Source organism: Schistocerca gregaria, chromosome 6 (assembly GCF_023897955.1).
Source record: "Schistocerca gregaria isolate iqSchGreg1 chromosome 6, iqSchGreg1.2, whole genome shotgun sequence".
Classification (NCBI taxonomy): domain Eukaryota; kingdom Metazoa; phylum Arthropoda; class Insecta; order Orthoptera; family Acrididae; genus Schistocerca; species Schistocerca gregaria.
The window spans coordinates 124,572,696-124,587,084 of NC_064925.1; the positions used below are offsets into that span (position 1 = coordinate 124,572,696).

Genomic DNA, 14,389 nt, shown 5'->3' on the forward strand with positions numbered 1-14,389 from the left:
AAGGTTCAGGGCACTCTCTTGTCCTAGGAGTGGGAAATTGACCCTAAAGGCGGAAGAATCAGCAATGATCAATGGCATGAGGGTGCTGAAGGCAATGGAAAACACTGCATTAAAGACACGTAATGTGTATTCACAGGACATGTGGCCTGTAATTGAAGAAGTGTCATGAAGATCTCTCCATTGGCAAAAGATTCCGGAATAGTCCTCTTTTCAGATCTGCGAGAGGGGTCTGCCAAGAGGGATGTTACCATGAGAAAAAGACTGAATAATCAACGGAAGGATAACGTACTACGAGTCGGGACGTGGAATGTCAGAAGCTTGAACGTGGTAGGGAAATTAGAAACTATTGAAAAGGGAAATGCAAAGACTCAATCTAGAGATAGTAGGGGTCAGTGAAGTGAAGTGGAAAGAAGGATTTCTGGTCAGATAAGTGTAGGATAATATCAACAGCAGCAGAAAATGGTATAACAGGAGTAGGATTCGTTATGAATAGGAAGGTAGGGCAGAGGGTGTGTTACTGTTAACAGTTCAGTGAAAGGGTTGTTCTTATTGTAACCGACAGAAACCAACACCGACGACGATAGTTCAGGCATACATGCCGACGTCTCAATCTGAAGATGAAGAGATAGAGAAAGTGTATGAGGATACTGAAAGAGTAATACAGCATGTAAAGGGGGATGAAAATCTAATAGTCATGGGGGACTGGAATGCAGGTGCAGGGGAAGGAGTAGAAGAAAAGGTTACAGGAGAATATGGGCTTCGGACAAGGATTGAGAGAGGAGAAACACTAATTGAGTTCTGTAACAAGTTTCAGCTAGTAATACCGAATACCCTTTCAAGAATCACAAGAGGAGGAGGTATACTTGGAAAAGGCCGGGAGATACGGAAGATTTCAGTTAGATTACATCATGGTCAGTCAGAGATTCCCGAATCACGTACTGAATACTAAGGTGTACCCAGGAGCAGATATAGACTCAGATAACAATCTAGTAGTGATGAAGAGTAGGTTGAAGTTTAAGACATTAGTCAGGAAGAATCAGTACGCAAAGAAGTGGGATATTGAAGTACTAAGGAATAACGAGATGTGGTTGAAGTTCTCCAAGGCTATACATACAGAACTAAGGAATAGCTCAGTAGGAGGTACAGTTGAAGAGGAATCGACATCGCTAAAAAGGACCATCACAGAAGTTGGGAAGGAAAACATAGGTACAAAGAGGGTAACTGCGAAGAAACCACAGGTAACAAAAGAAATACTTCAGTTTATCGATGAAAGGAGGAAGTACAAAAATGCTCCAGGAAACTCAGGAATACAGTAATACAAGTTGCTGAAAAATAAAATAAATAGTAAGTGCAGGGAAGCTAAGAGGAAGTGGCTGCAGGAAAAATGTGAAGACATCGAAAAAGGAATGATTGTTGGAAGGACAGACTCAGAGACTCAGCATACAGGAAAGTCAGAACAACCTTCTGAGACATTAAAAGCAAGGGTGGTAACATTAACAGAAAATTCCACTGTTAAATGAAGAGGATTGAGTGGATAGGTGGAAAGAATAAATAAGCCTCTATGAGGGGGAAGATTTGTCTGATGTGGTAGAAGAAGAAACAGGAGTTGATTTAGAAGAGATAGGAGATCTACATCTACATCCATACTCCGCAAGCAACCTGACGGTATGTGGTGGAGGGTACCCTGAGGGTGGAGGATACCACCGAGATAGTCCATGCTGCTGCAAACGTCGTCGAACTGTTCGTGCAGATGGTTGTTGTCTTGCAAACGTCTCCATCTACTGACTGAGGGATTGAGACGTTGCTGCACGATGAGTTAAAGCCATGCGGATAAAATGCCTATCATCTCGACTGCAAGTGATACGTGGCCGTTGGGATCCAGCTTGGCGTTCCGTATTACCCTCCTGAACCCACCGATTCCATATTCTGCTAACAGTGAAGGGATCTCGACCAGCGCGAGCAGCAATGTCGCGATAAGATAAACCGCATTCGCGATAGTCTACAATCCGACCTTTACGAAAGTAGGAAACGTGATGGTACGCATTTCTCCTTCTTACACGAGGCATCACAACAACGTCTCACCAGGCAACGCCGGTCGATTGCTGTTTCTGTATGAGAAATCGGTTGGAAACTTTCCTGATGTCAGCACGTTGTAGGTGTCGCCACCGGGCCAACCTTATGTGAATGCTCTGAAAAGCTAATATTTGCGTATCTACATATACATCTACATCCATACTCCACAAGCCACCTGATCGTGTGTGGTGGAGGGTACCTTGAGTATCTCTATCGGTTCTCCCTTCTATTCCAGTCTCGTATTGTTCGTGGAAAGGGAGATTGTCGGTATGCCTGTATGTGGGCTCTAATCTCTCTTATTTTATCCTGGTAGTCTCTTCGCGAGATGTACGTTGGAGGGAGCAATATACTATTTGACTCCACGGTCAAGGTATGTTCTCGAAACTTTAACAAAAGCCCTTACGGAGCTATTGAGCGTCTCCCCTGCAGAGTTTTCCACTGGAGTTTATATATTATCTTCGTAACGCTTTCGCGATTACTAAATGATACTGTAACGAAGCGCGCTGCTCTCCGTTGGATCTTCTCTATCTCTTCTATCAACCCTATCTGGTACGGATCCCACACTGCTGAGCAGTATTCAAGCAGTGGGCGAACAAGCGTACTGTAACCTACTTCGTTTGTTTTCGGATTGCATTTCCTTAGGATTCTTCCAATGAATCTCAGTCTGGCATCTGCTTTACCGACGATCAACTTTATATGATCATTCCATTTTAAATCAATCCTAATGCGTACTTCCAGATAATTTATGGAATTAACTGCTTCCAGTTGCTGAACTGCTATTTTGTAGTTAAATGATAAGGGAACTATCTTTCTATGTATTCGCAGCACATTACACTTCCCTACATTGAGACTCAATTGCCATTCCCTGCACTATGCGTCAATTCGCTGCAGATCCTCCTGCATTTCAGTACAATTTTCCATTGTTACAACCTCTTGATACATCACAGCATCATCTGCAAAAAGCCTCAGTGAACTTTCTATGTCATCCATAAGGTCACTTATGTATATTGTGAATATCAACGGTCCTACGACACTCCCCTGCAGCACATCTAAAAACACTCTTACTTCGGAAGACTTCTCTCCATTGAGAATGACATGCTGCGTTCTGTTATCTAGGAACTCTTCAATCAAATCATAGTCCATATTCTCTTACTTTGTTCATTAAAAGACTGTGGCGAACTGTATCGAACGCCTTGCGGAAGTCAAGAAACACAGCATCTACCTGTGAACCCGTGTCTATGGCCCTCTGAGTCTCGTGGACGAATAGCGCGAGCTGGGTCTTTTTCGAAACCCATGCTGATTCCTACAGAGTAGATTTCTAGTCTCCAGAAAAGTCATTATACTCGAACATAATACATGTTCCAAAATTCTACAACTGATTAAAGTTAGAGATATAGGTCTATAGTCTGCACATCTGTTCGACGTCCCTTCTTGAAAAACGGGATGACCTGTGCACTTTTCCAATCCTTTGGAACGCTACGCTCTTCTAGAGACCTACGATACACCGCTGCAAGAAGGGGGGAAAGTTCCTTCGCGTACTCTGTGTAAAATCGAACTGGTATCCCATCAGGTCCAGCTGCCTTTCCTCTTTTAAGCGATTTTAATTGTTTCTCTATCCCTCTGGCGTCTATTTCGATATCTACCATTTTGTCATCTGTGCGACAATCTAGAAAGGAACTACAATGCGGTCTTCCTCTGTGAAACAGCTTTGGACAAAGACATTTAGTATTTCGGCCTTTAGTCTGTCATCCTCTGTTTCAGTACCATTTTGGTCACAGAGTGTTTGGACATTTTGTTTTGATCCACCTACCGCTTTGACATAAGACCAAAATTTCTTAGGATTTTCTGGCAAGTCAATACATAGAAGTTTACGTTCGAATTCATTGAACGCTTCTCGCATAGCCCTCCTCACACTACATTTCGTTTCGCGTAATTTTTGTTTATCTGCAAGGCTTTGGCTGTATTTATGTTTGCTGTAGAGTTCCCTTTGCTTCCGCAGCAGTTTCCTAACTCGGTTGTTGTACCACGGTGGCTCTTTTCCATCTCTTACGATCTTGCTTGGCACATACTCATCTAACGCATATTGTACGATGGTTTTGAACTTTGTCCACTGCTCCTCAACACTATCTACACTTGAGACAAAACTTTTGTGTTGAGCCGTCAAGTACTCTGAAATCTGCTATTTGTCAGTTTTGCTAAACAGAAAAATCTTCCTACCTCTTTTAACATTTCTATTTAAGGCTGAAATCATCGATGCAATAACCGCTTTATGATCGCTGATTTCCTGTTCTGCGTTAACTGTTTCAAATAGTTCGGGTCTGTTTGTCACCAAAAAGTCTAATATGTTATCGCCACGAGTCGGTTCTCTGTTTAACTGCTCAAGGTAGTTTTCAGATAAAGCACTTAAAAAAATTCACTGTATTCTTTGTCCCTGCCACCCGTTATGATCCAGTATTAGAATTAGAATTTAAAAGAGCTTTGGAGGACTTAAGATCAAATAAGGCAAAAGGGATAGATAACATTTCAACAGAATTTCTAAAATCATTGGGGGAAGTGGCAACAAAACGACTATTGACGTTGGTATGTAGAATGTAGGATTCTGGCGACATACCATCTGACTTTCGGAAAAGCATGATCCACACAATTCCGAAGACGGCAAGAGCTGACAATTGCGAGAATTGTCGCACAATCAGCTTAACAGCTCAAGCATCCAAGTTGCTTACAAGGATAATATACAGAAGAACTGAAAAGAAAATTGAGGATGTGTCAGACGAGGACAAGTTTGGCTTTAGGACAAGTAGAGGCAAATGAGAGCAATTCTGACGGTGCGTTTAATAATGGAAGCAGGACTAAAGAAAAATCAGGACACGTTCGTAGTATTTGTCGATCTGGAAAAAGCGTTCGACAATGCAAAATCGCGCAAGATGTTCGAAATTCTGAAAAAAATACGGGTAAGCTATAGGGAGAGACAGGTCTTATACCTTGTCTACAACAGCCAAGAGGGAATAATTAAAGTGGACGACTAAGAACTAAGTTTTCGGATTAAAAATGGTGTAAGACGGGGATGTAGCGTTTCGCTCCTACTGTTCAATCTGTACATCGAGGAAGCAATGGTGGGAACGAAAGAAAGGTTCAGGAGTGGAATTAAAATTCAAGGGGAAAGGATATCAATGCTACGATTCGCTGATGACATTGCTATCCTGAGTGAAAGTGAAGGAGAATTACATTATCTTCTGAACGGAATGAACAATCTAATCAGAACACAGTATGGACTGAGAGTAAATCGAAGACAGACTAAGGTAATGAGAAGTATTAGAAATGAGAAGAGCGAGAAACGTAACACCAGGGCTGATGGTCACGAGGTAAATGAAGTTAAGGCATTCTGCTGCCTAGGCAATAAAATAAGCAATGACGTACGGACTAAGGAGGACATTAAAAGCAGACTAGATATGGCAAAAAGGCATTCCTGGCCAAGAGAAGACTACTAATATCAAATATCGGCTTTAATTTGAGGAAGAAATTTCTGAGAATGTACGTCTGAGTACAGCATTGTGTGGTAGTGAAACATGGGCTTTGGGAAAACCGGAACAGAAAAGAATCTAAGCATCTGAGATGTGGAGCTACAGACCAATGTTGAAAATCAGGTGGACTGAGGTTCTACGCATAGCTGGTTGGCCAGGCTAGGCATGAAGACGGCACTCGAAGTCAGCCAAGGATTCAAACCGTACCGTCAAAAATGCCCTGCAGCCACTCGCCAGACTCTGTGCCCAAGACATATGCGCAAGTGCTCGTCTTACTCGCCGCCGGACCTCTCTCACCGTCCTCGCCGCTCCGTTACCCTTCCTCAGTTCCCACGCCACAACACATCCCGTGCCTATCAACAATCTCGAGCAAAGATCTCAGTGGCCTCAAGCCAGAGGGAATCACACAACAGATCGAGCTAGTGGCGCCAGGAAACCGAAAGGCGGCGCCAGCAATCCTGCCACGGCTCACCCCCCCTCCCCCCCCCCTCGCCCCTTAAACCACTGGACCCTAATCGAGCCTACAGAAGAAAAAGGAGGAGGTTAATTGACGAGCTTAAGTTGATTAAGGTGCACCCAGAGGACCATACCAGTGGTCAGGTGCCTGACAAGCAAGTTAACCGGACCCAGAAGTTGGATGATAGAGAATGGGATGAAACGAGGAGTGAACTTCCAGAGTTTGGCACCACCCCTCGCCTGAATGGCACAGTTCTTCCCGAATACCTTATCCCCTACCTTGCCTTGAAAGGGTCGTCTATTCCTATGACATCACCGTTCGTGGCGGCGGTGGGCTGACCTAACGTTATTCCTGGCCCGTTCCCAATTTTCCCTAAGATTTTCAGGAGTAACGGACGAAGGCAGGATGTCGTTAATATCTCACAAATTGGATAGAGCGGAATTGATGGGAAACAAGAGAGCGGTAGGAGTTGCCCTGGATGCATGCACAGTGTTAAATGTAAAATTGAGCCAAGGCGAGGTGGTCGCCCACTTACTTGGAGGCTTATGATGGTAAATGATAAAAGTTAACTTAAGATTGCGATTCACTCTCTCGGCAAAATGGGCCTGGTGATAATATCATCTGATGATTCGGTGCTTAACAGCGTTACGAAAGTAAAACTGCTTAAACTGTTCGGAAACAAACACCGGAGCGTTATCGCTAACAAGAGCCTTAGGGGGTCCAAACCAGCTGAAGATGTTGGTCAGATACGCAATGGTAATGGCCGACGTGAGCCCACGACTAGGGATTAACCATAGAAATCTGGAAAAAACGTTAACAACCTCCATAGTACATCGGTTCCAGTTCTTGATACGAGGAAGAGGCCCTACGTAATCGATAAAGAGTTTATCCATAGGATTCTCCTCGCAATCGGATTGTAACAACCCCTTCGGAGGAGTATTACTGATTTTAGCCTTCTTATCTTCTTACAGGCGTCACACATACCTACTAATCGACTGATAACCTTATACAACGTAGCCCAAGTGAGGTGAGCCTTAACTTTTCCCAGGGTTTGATAGAGGTCCAGATGTCCTCCCACTAGAGCAGGGGTTCCCAACAAAATTTTCTCGCGGACCCCCTCATCGAGCATAATTGGTACCTTGTCATATCACAGTATCAAGTACTTAAAAAAGCCAAATTAAGAGTCTTTTTAAACGTTTTCTTTTTTTGGTACTTATAAAAAGCATATTCATTATTGAAAAAAATATTTAGCTTAAAACTTTTTCAATTTAGCCATCATTGTTTTTGCCTGAGCTTAAAACTTTTTCAATTTAGCCATCATTGTTTTTGCCTCTACCTAATTCTAGTTTTGCGCTAGAGTCTTCCAGAGCCAGTTGGCTCTAGGAAGACGCTAGACGCAGAAGTTAGCGTTCGCTAAAGCTCTGCTCATACAGGAAGCGGTCAAAACAAAAAATCTGTTGTCATATGAACTATATTTAATACATTTTTTATTCTAATAGCATCTTGCGGACCCCTCTGTCATAGCTTGCGGACCCCTGGGGAAACCACTGCACTAGAGAATTATGAAATAATGCAATAGGGAAGGCATCAGAAGGATTCCATCGGATTCACAACAGGCGAATTTGGTGGCCAAAACATCAAAGTGATTTCACTATAATGCTCCTCAAACCACTGTAGCATGATTCTGGCTCCGAGACACGGACAGTTTTACTTGACACCACCGCCAAGAAAGACAACAAGCCTGAAAGGATGCAGCTAATCCGCAGCTGAAATAATCGATTACTACGCAGGTCTCATGCAAACACAGGAGGATGTTTTCCATAGCATAATACTGCTTCCACTAGCCAGCCCCGACATTCGCCCGGATGACGGCGTTTGTGGAGACGATCATAGACCTGGTGTAGCAAGAAACACGGTTCATTCGTAGAACAGAAACATTCCCATTGATCCACGGCCGAATCTGGATAGTCCCGTACCCACTGCAATCGTGACTGACGATGTCGTTGGGTCAACATGTGAACGCTTGGGGGTAGTCTGCTGCGGAGGTCCATCTTCAACGATGTACCATGAACGGTGTGCTCCAAAACAGTTGTGCGTGCCCCAGCATTGTGTTCTTTTGGCAGAGACACCACAGATCACCATCTATCCTACTCTACGGAGCAGACAAGCCTCTGAACCCCACATTGAGTCCTGGACGTCCAACTCTTTAGCGCCTAGCGGTAGTTTTACTATTCTTGTACCACTTTCCGTAAATGCTCACGACAGCAGAACGAAGTATTCGGCCAGCTTCGCAGGTTTTACAGATACTCACTCACAGGCTCTGCATGATAAATATCTGCCCTTTTCCAGAGTCGCTTATCTTAATTGATTTCTCCATTTGCAGCCCATATCTTCGTTAGCGTGATCCCCCATTCGTCTCAGCTCCGCTTCCGTACTTCCGTCACCGCGTTACGTGCCCGCAACGCCACCAGGCGGCATCCAGTGTCGCGGTGAACAGTGGTCGTTATGAAACTTCCTGGTAGATGTGTGCCAGGAAGTTTCATATCAGCGCACACTCCGCTGCAGAGTGAAAATCTCATTCTGGAAACATCCCCCAGGTTGTGGGTAAGCCATGTCTCCGCAATATATTTCCTTCAGGAGTGCTAGTTCGGCAAGGTTCGCAGCAGAGCTTCTGTAATGTCTGGAAGGTAGGAGACGAGGTACTGGCAGAAGTGAAGCTGTAAGGGGCGCCGACAATTTAGCTCAACGTGTTCGGTCAGAGAGCTGGCTGCCCCCTGCAATAAAAAAAAAAAAAATATATATATAAAAAAATAATAACTGATTGAAGAGATCAACAACAAGCTTCAACGCATGTCATGTGACGTGCGCGACGACGAAATATAGCGAACCATAACGAACAAAATGCAATAAATAAATAAATTGTAGAGCACTTGTCCGCGAAAGGTAAGTACCCGAGTTCGAGGCTCGGCCCGGCACACAGTTTTAATCTGCCAGGAAGTTACATATCAGCGCACACTCCACTGCAGAGTGAAAATCCTATTGAGTGGTCGTTATGTTTTGACTGTTCAGTATACACTACACTAAATGATGAAATAGTAATACAAATATAAATTAGAAAAATCTGTTGAGTAGGATAGTTTGTGGCTGGTTATTGTCTCAGGCGTCAACTAAAACATCTAATTGTCTTTATGAATGCAGAAGAGCTGTAATACAAGTAATACAGCAAATTAACATACGTAGAGCGAGGAGAGAAAAATAGCAGAGAACACACAAAACAAACGACACTAAAGATAGAAATTGTAACACAGACAAAACGGAACAGAAACCTGTCAACAGGCTATGTTAGATAGATCGTAGCCAGTTACTGTACCACGCGTCACGTTAAAACTCTAATTAGATTACATTAATATACAAAAACAGTAAATCAAGCCCCGCGGAGTGGTTGCGCGGTTTAAGACGCTATGTCAAGGACAGAGCGGCCCCTCCTGCCGGAAGTTGGAGTCCTCCACGGGCATCTGTGTATGTGCTGTTAAAAAGAAATGGCTCTGAGCACTATGGGACTTAACATCTGAGGACATCAGTCCCCTGGACTTAGAACTACTTAAACCTAACTGACCTAGCGACATCACACACATCCGTGCCTGAGGCAGGATTCGAACCTGCGACCGTAGCGGTCGCGCAGGTCCAGACTGAAGCGCCTCAAACAGCTTGGCCACAGCGGCTGGCTGTGTGTGCTGTTCTTAGGATAAGTTAGTTTAAGTACTGTGTAAGTCTAGAGACCGATGACCTCAGCAGTTTGGTCCCATGGGAATTCTCACACACACACACACACACACACACACACACACACACACACAGACACAGTAAATCAAGTAATACAGCTAATACATACACAGTACAAATACACAAAATTTAAAAATTAGAATAATTATACGAATATGTGAAACATGAATCGTCTCGTGACATCTGAGACGTGAAATATTTCGCGTAATTAGCTAGCAATTGGTGGCGCTGTTCTGGGACATCGGGGTCAAGTACACATTCCAAGACCAACTTCTGAGACCAGCTTTCTTAGCAGCGCCAGTGAGGGGCTGACTATCTCTGACAATAATCTTTCCTATCTTCCGTTTTCTTTCTCTCCTTAAAAATTAATGTTTTATAATTTTCCGTTTTGTTATTTGAAGTAATATAAAAAATGGTTCAAATGGGTCTAAGCACTATGGGACTTAACATCCGCGGTCATCAGTCCCCTAGAACGTAGAACTACTTAAACCTAACTAACCTAAGAACATCACACACATCCATGCCCGAGGCAGGATTCGAACCTGCGATCGTAGCAGGCGCGCGGTTCCAGACTGAAGCGCATAGAACCACTCGGCCACAGCGGCATGTCATATAATTTCAAGAAGTAATCACAGCTGTAACGTAAACAAAAAGAGAAAAAAAGACCTGCAAGCAATCCCCCATCCACGCTGTGCTGCATGGGCTATAGTGCCCGTGGTCTGTGCTGCGTAATCAAATTTCATTGTGTGGTGAGGCGTGGCTACCAGCTGAGTAGAGTGGACCACTACGACTTGAACGAATTTATCGGATGGCGAGTCATACTTGTCTAAACGCAGCCTTGAAAATAAAAATGCAGCCAGCCTTGTAAATCCGCGTGAATTAATAGCTGTAGAATTTTTTTTCAGCATTCAGACTGCAGATAAAATTGCACTGACAGTCACAAATTTTTGGAAATGACAAATGAAAAAGATTTATGTTCAGGAATGTGTGATAACAGATTATGACCGTGTCGTCACAAGACGTCACTCGTCCATGGCAGTTTGAAAAGCTGCGCGAACAGAGTTGAGGCTGTGTAAGCATGACTCCATGAGGGCGCTGTTAGCAGGAGCGCCACGACTCCAGCGCTGCAGTGTTGGTGTGCGATGTCGCTGTACACATCGGCCGGAACTGGAGGTATGACTGAGTGAGTAACGTGAGACGGAATACGGACTACCACCGAGCAGCCGAACAGTACGGGTTTAAGTGGTCTAGTCGACGGTCGATAACAAGAATATTCTGCCCGAAGTGGAAGTAGGGCATTCCCGCTTCTGTTAGCCACAGAGCGGTCTGTTACTGGCGCTTCCTGGAGCGCAGAAACTGGGGCAGCGTCTTAACCCATGGAGCTGCATCTGATATCAGGAGGTGCAATGTGGCTCCAGATAGGCAGCCAGTAGTGGGAGTAGATCGTATTGACCCACTAACCTCGTTAAGTTGTACATCTATCGTTTTCACGTGTGGGCTGTTAAGCCAGAAAGTACAACAGTACTCTGCTGCTGAGTATACCAAAGCGAGTGCTCATAGTCTGCTGTCGATCCTCAACGAGAGCCACAGAGATTATGGAGAACTTTGTTTCTAGTTTTGAGCTTAGCAGGTTTTCGTGCCAAGTGCTCCTTAAAAGAAAGCGTCCTATTTAGAAAGCGTCCTATCTAAAGTGATACCATGGTATTTTGGATTCATATTATGAGGAAGTTTGTCTCCTTCGTATAAGTCGATGGTTCTGGACAGACGAAGACATGAAACTTTTGTTTAATTTTAATTTAGTTGTAGCCTCCATTTACAGAAATAGTGGCATAAAATATCTGTATCAGGAGTTAGGATTACTTCAGTTGTTCCAAAGGTTTAGTGTTTGGTACTATTGCCCAGTCGTTTGCACAGCCAAACGTTCTGGGCTGTGTTGGAGGAATATCAGACATATATAAATTAAACAAGAGAAGAGCAAAGACGGAGCCCTGTGGTAAGCCATTATCCAATACTTTTGGTGAGCTAGTTTCTTTTTCTCTAGTCGCTCTAATTGACCTTCCAGTTGACACGTTGTCAATTAATTTTGCTGTTCGTGTACATGGGACGATTTGGAATAATTTAGAAAGAATCTCTGTTAATAAGAATGTGCTTGGTGCTCTAATTGATGTGTAGGAAATTTATTTTTAAATATGGTACGTCTTTTATAGAAATCGTCAAGTCTTGTGAGTTCTAAACGTAACAAACGGAATGTTACGGGACAAGAGATAATGATCGCCTATGAGTGACTGCAGCAAGACAAGGAGCGAGGATAAGAAATGGATAAAGAGAGAAGGAGCCTCTGTAAGGGGCACCTGTACGTCACGCAGAGTCTATAGCAGACTGTCCATTCGGCCTCCGAAGAAAAGTGCACAGTCAGAGCAAAGAAATGATGAGCGCCCTTCGACTCCAGCGGGTGACGACGAAGGGGAAAACTGAATAAGACTCGGGAGCAGGACATTCCGAAAGGTCCATTACAGCCAGAAAAGGAAACACACAGTTACATTCAATGTTCCGATAAAAATCAGTAAAGCCAACTTCCGAGACAATGTCGCTGCATCACAAACAACTAAACTACAGATGATTAACGAGTATTTGAGGGGTACTGGTTTTCTGGGAGACGCCTTGTACTTTTACGAACTCTTTGGTCCATTTGGGATTTCAAGGAATGCAAGGAGAGCACTAGCATGAACACGTTGGAGTGCAAGGAACGCAGTTAAGTGACCCTCATTCTAAGACCTCTGGTTCCAAGATGGCGGGAGTGATAATCCTAGCCATGTGACGTCATCGCTTTTATCACTGATACATTTCTCCTTATCAGTGACGCTATCAAGCCACGCGCTCTTTCCACCTCCTCGTTTGGAATCGAAATAGCTCAAGTGTGTTAATGCCCTGCATCCCCAACCCCTCTTTTTGGAAATTTTGTGGTAATATCTTATGGCACCAAACTGCTGAGGTCGATCGGTGCTTACGCTTACACACTACTTAACTTAAACTAACTTACACTAAGGACAACACACACATCCATGCAGGACTCGAACAACCGATAGGGGGGGAGGGGAGCCGTGCGAACCGTGACAGGACGCCCCTTCTTTCCAAGCAGTCACACTGAAGTATTAAAATGGCCTATCTAATCAGCATGCTCTAGCCTAGATGTTACAGCGCTGTTTCAAGGCTGAGACTGTTCCTCAGTGATGTCACAACGCCAGCCAATAGCAGCACAGAAGACTTAATTTAATGCACAGCCTTATTTCTGCTACACAACTCACATCAGCCTACCTTTCTGGTATGCCGATCGAAACTGGTGATGGCCAGCTTGTACGGCATTTTGGGTACAAAGTAGTGTAAGTAGTGGGGTTATGAACACTTTTGTCCGCATTGAAATTCAAGGAATGCAAGGAAAGCAACGACATGACCACTTTGGAGTGCAAGGAAAGCAGTCAAACTGGCCTGATTCAAAGACCTTTCATTCCAAAATGGCGCAGTCATGATGCTTGTCATGTGACAAGCCCCTCCCTTCTTATCTGTTATGTTATAACTCTTATCAGTGATATCATCATACTTATCAGTGATGTCATCAAGCCACACACCCTATCTGCTCCCCCTTTCAGAATCGAAATCCAAGAGGGCAGAAATAGCCCAAGTGTGTTAATTCCTTGCATCTCCGACTGCCTTCATTCCAAGCAATTAAAATGGGATATCTAATCAGCGTGCTCTAGCCCACACATTACAGCACTGTTCAAAGTTGAGGCTGTTCCTCAGCGATGTCTCAATGCCAGCCAATAGGAATGAAGAACGCTCAACGCACAGCCATATTTTTGGTACATATCTTGTCTCAGCAAACCTTTCTGGCACCCTGATGGTGGCCGGTGCTGGCCAGCATACACAGCGTTTTGGGCACGAATTAGTACAAGTTAGCTGGCCGAGGTGGCCGATCGGTTCTAGTCACTACAGTCTGGAACCAAGCGACCTCTACGGTCGCAGGTTCGAATCCTGCCTCGGGCATGGATGTGTGTGATGTCCTTAGGTCAGCTATGTTTTAGTAGTTCTAAGTTCGAGGGGACTGATGACCTCAGATGTTAAGTCCTATTGTAATCAGAGCGATTTGAACCATTTCTGAGTACAAGTTGTATGGTTAGGGATCCTTTGGTTCACTTTGTAATTCAAGGAATGCCGTAATGTGACCGCTATGGAGTGCAAGGAATGCAGTCAAGTGGCCCAAGATGGTAGCAGCCATGACCATTTCCATGTCACAGTTTCCTCCATCCTTATCTGTGATATCATCGGTGATATCATCCGTATCAGTGGCGTCATCAAATCACATGCCCTTTCCGCTTCCCATTTTTGAATCGTAATACAGATGGATGGATGGATATGATGGATATGGGCGCTCAACAGTGTAGTCTTTAGCGCCCGAACGGAAACAACAACGGACGAGTGTCACTAAAATGCAGCAAGTGCTAAAATAGGACTAAAATTAAAGTGAAAGGCTACATAGGCAGTTTGCACGTCAACAGTT

At 44.1% G+C, this 14,389-nt stretch overlaps 1 protein-coding gene across 2 annotated transcripts in view; it reads right to left on the reverse strand.

Moving 5' to 3' along the window:
* LOC126278011 (facilitated trehalose transporter Tret1-like) overlaps nt 1-14,389 on the reverse strand; it is a 132,376-nt gene that overhangs the window by 36,826 nt on the left and 81,161 nt on the right. The window lies entirely within an intron of this gene.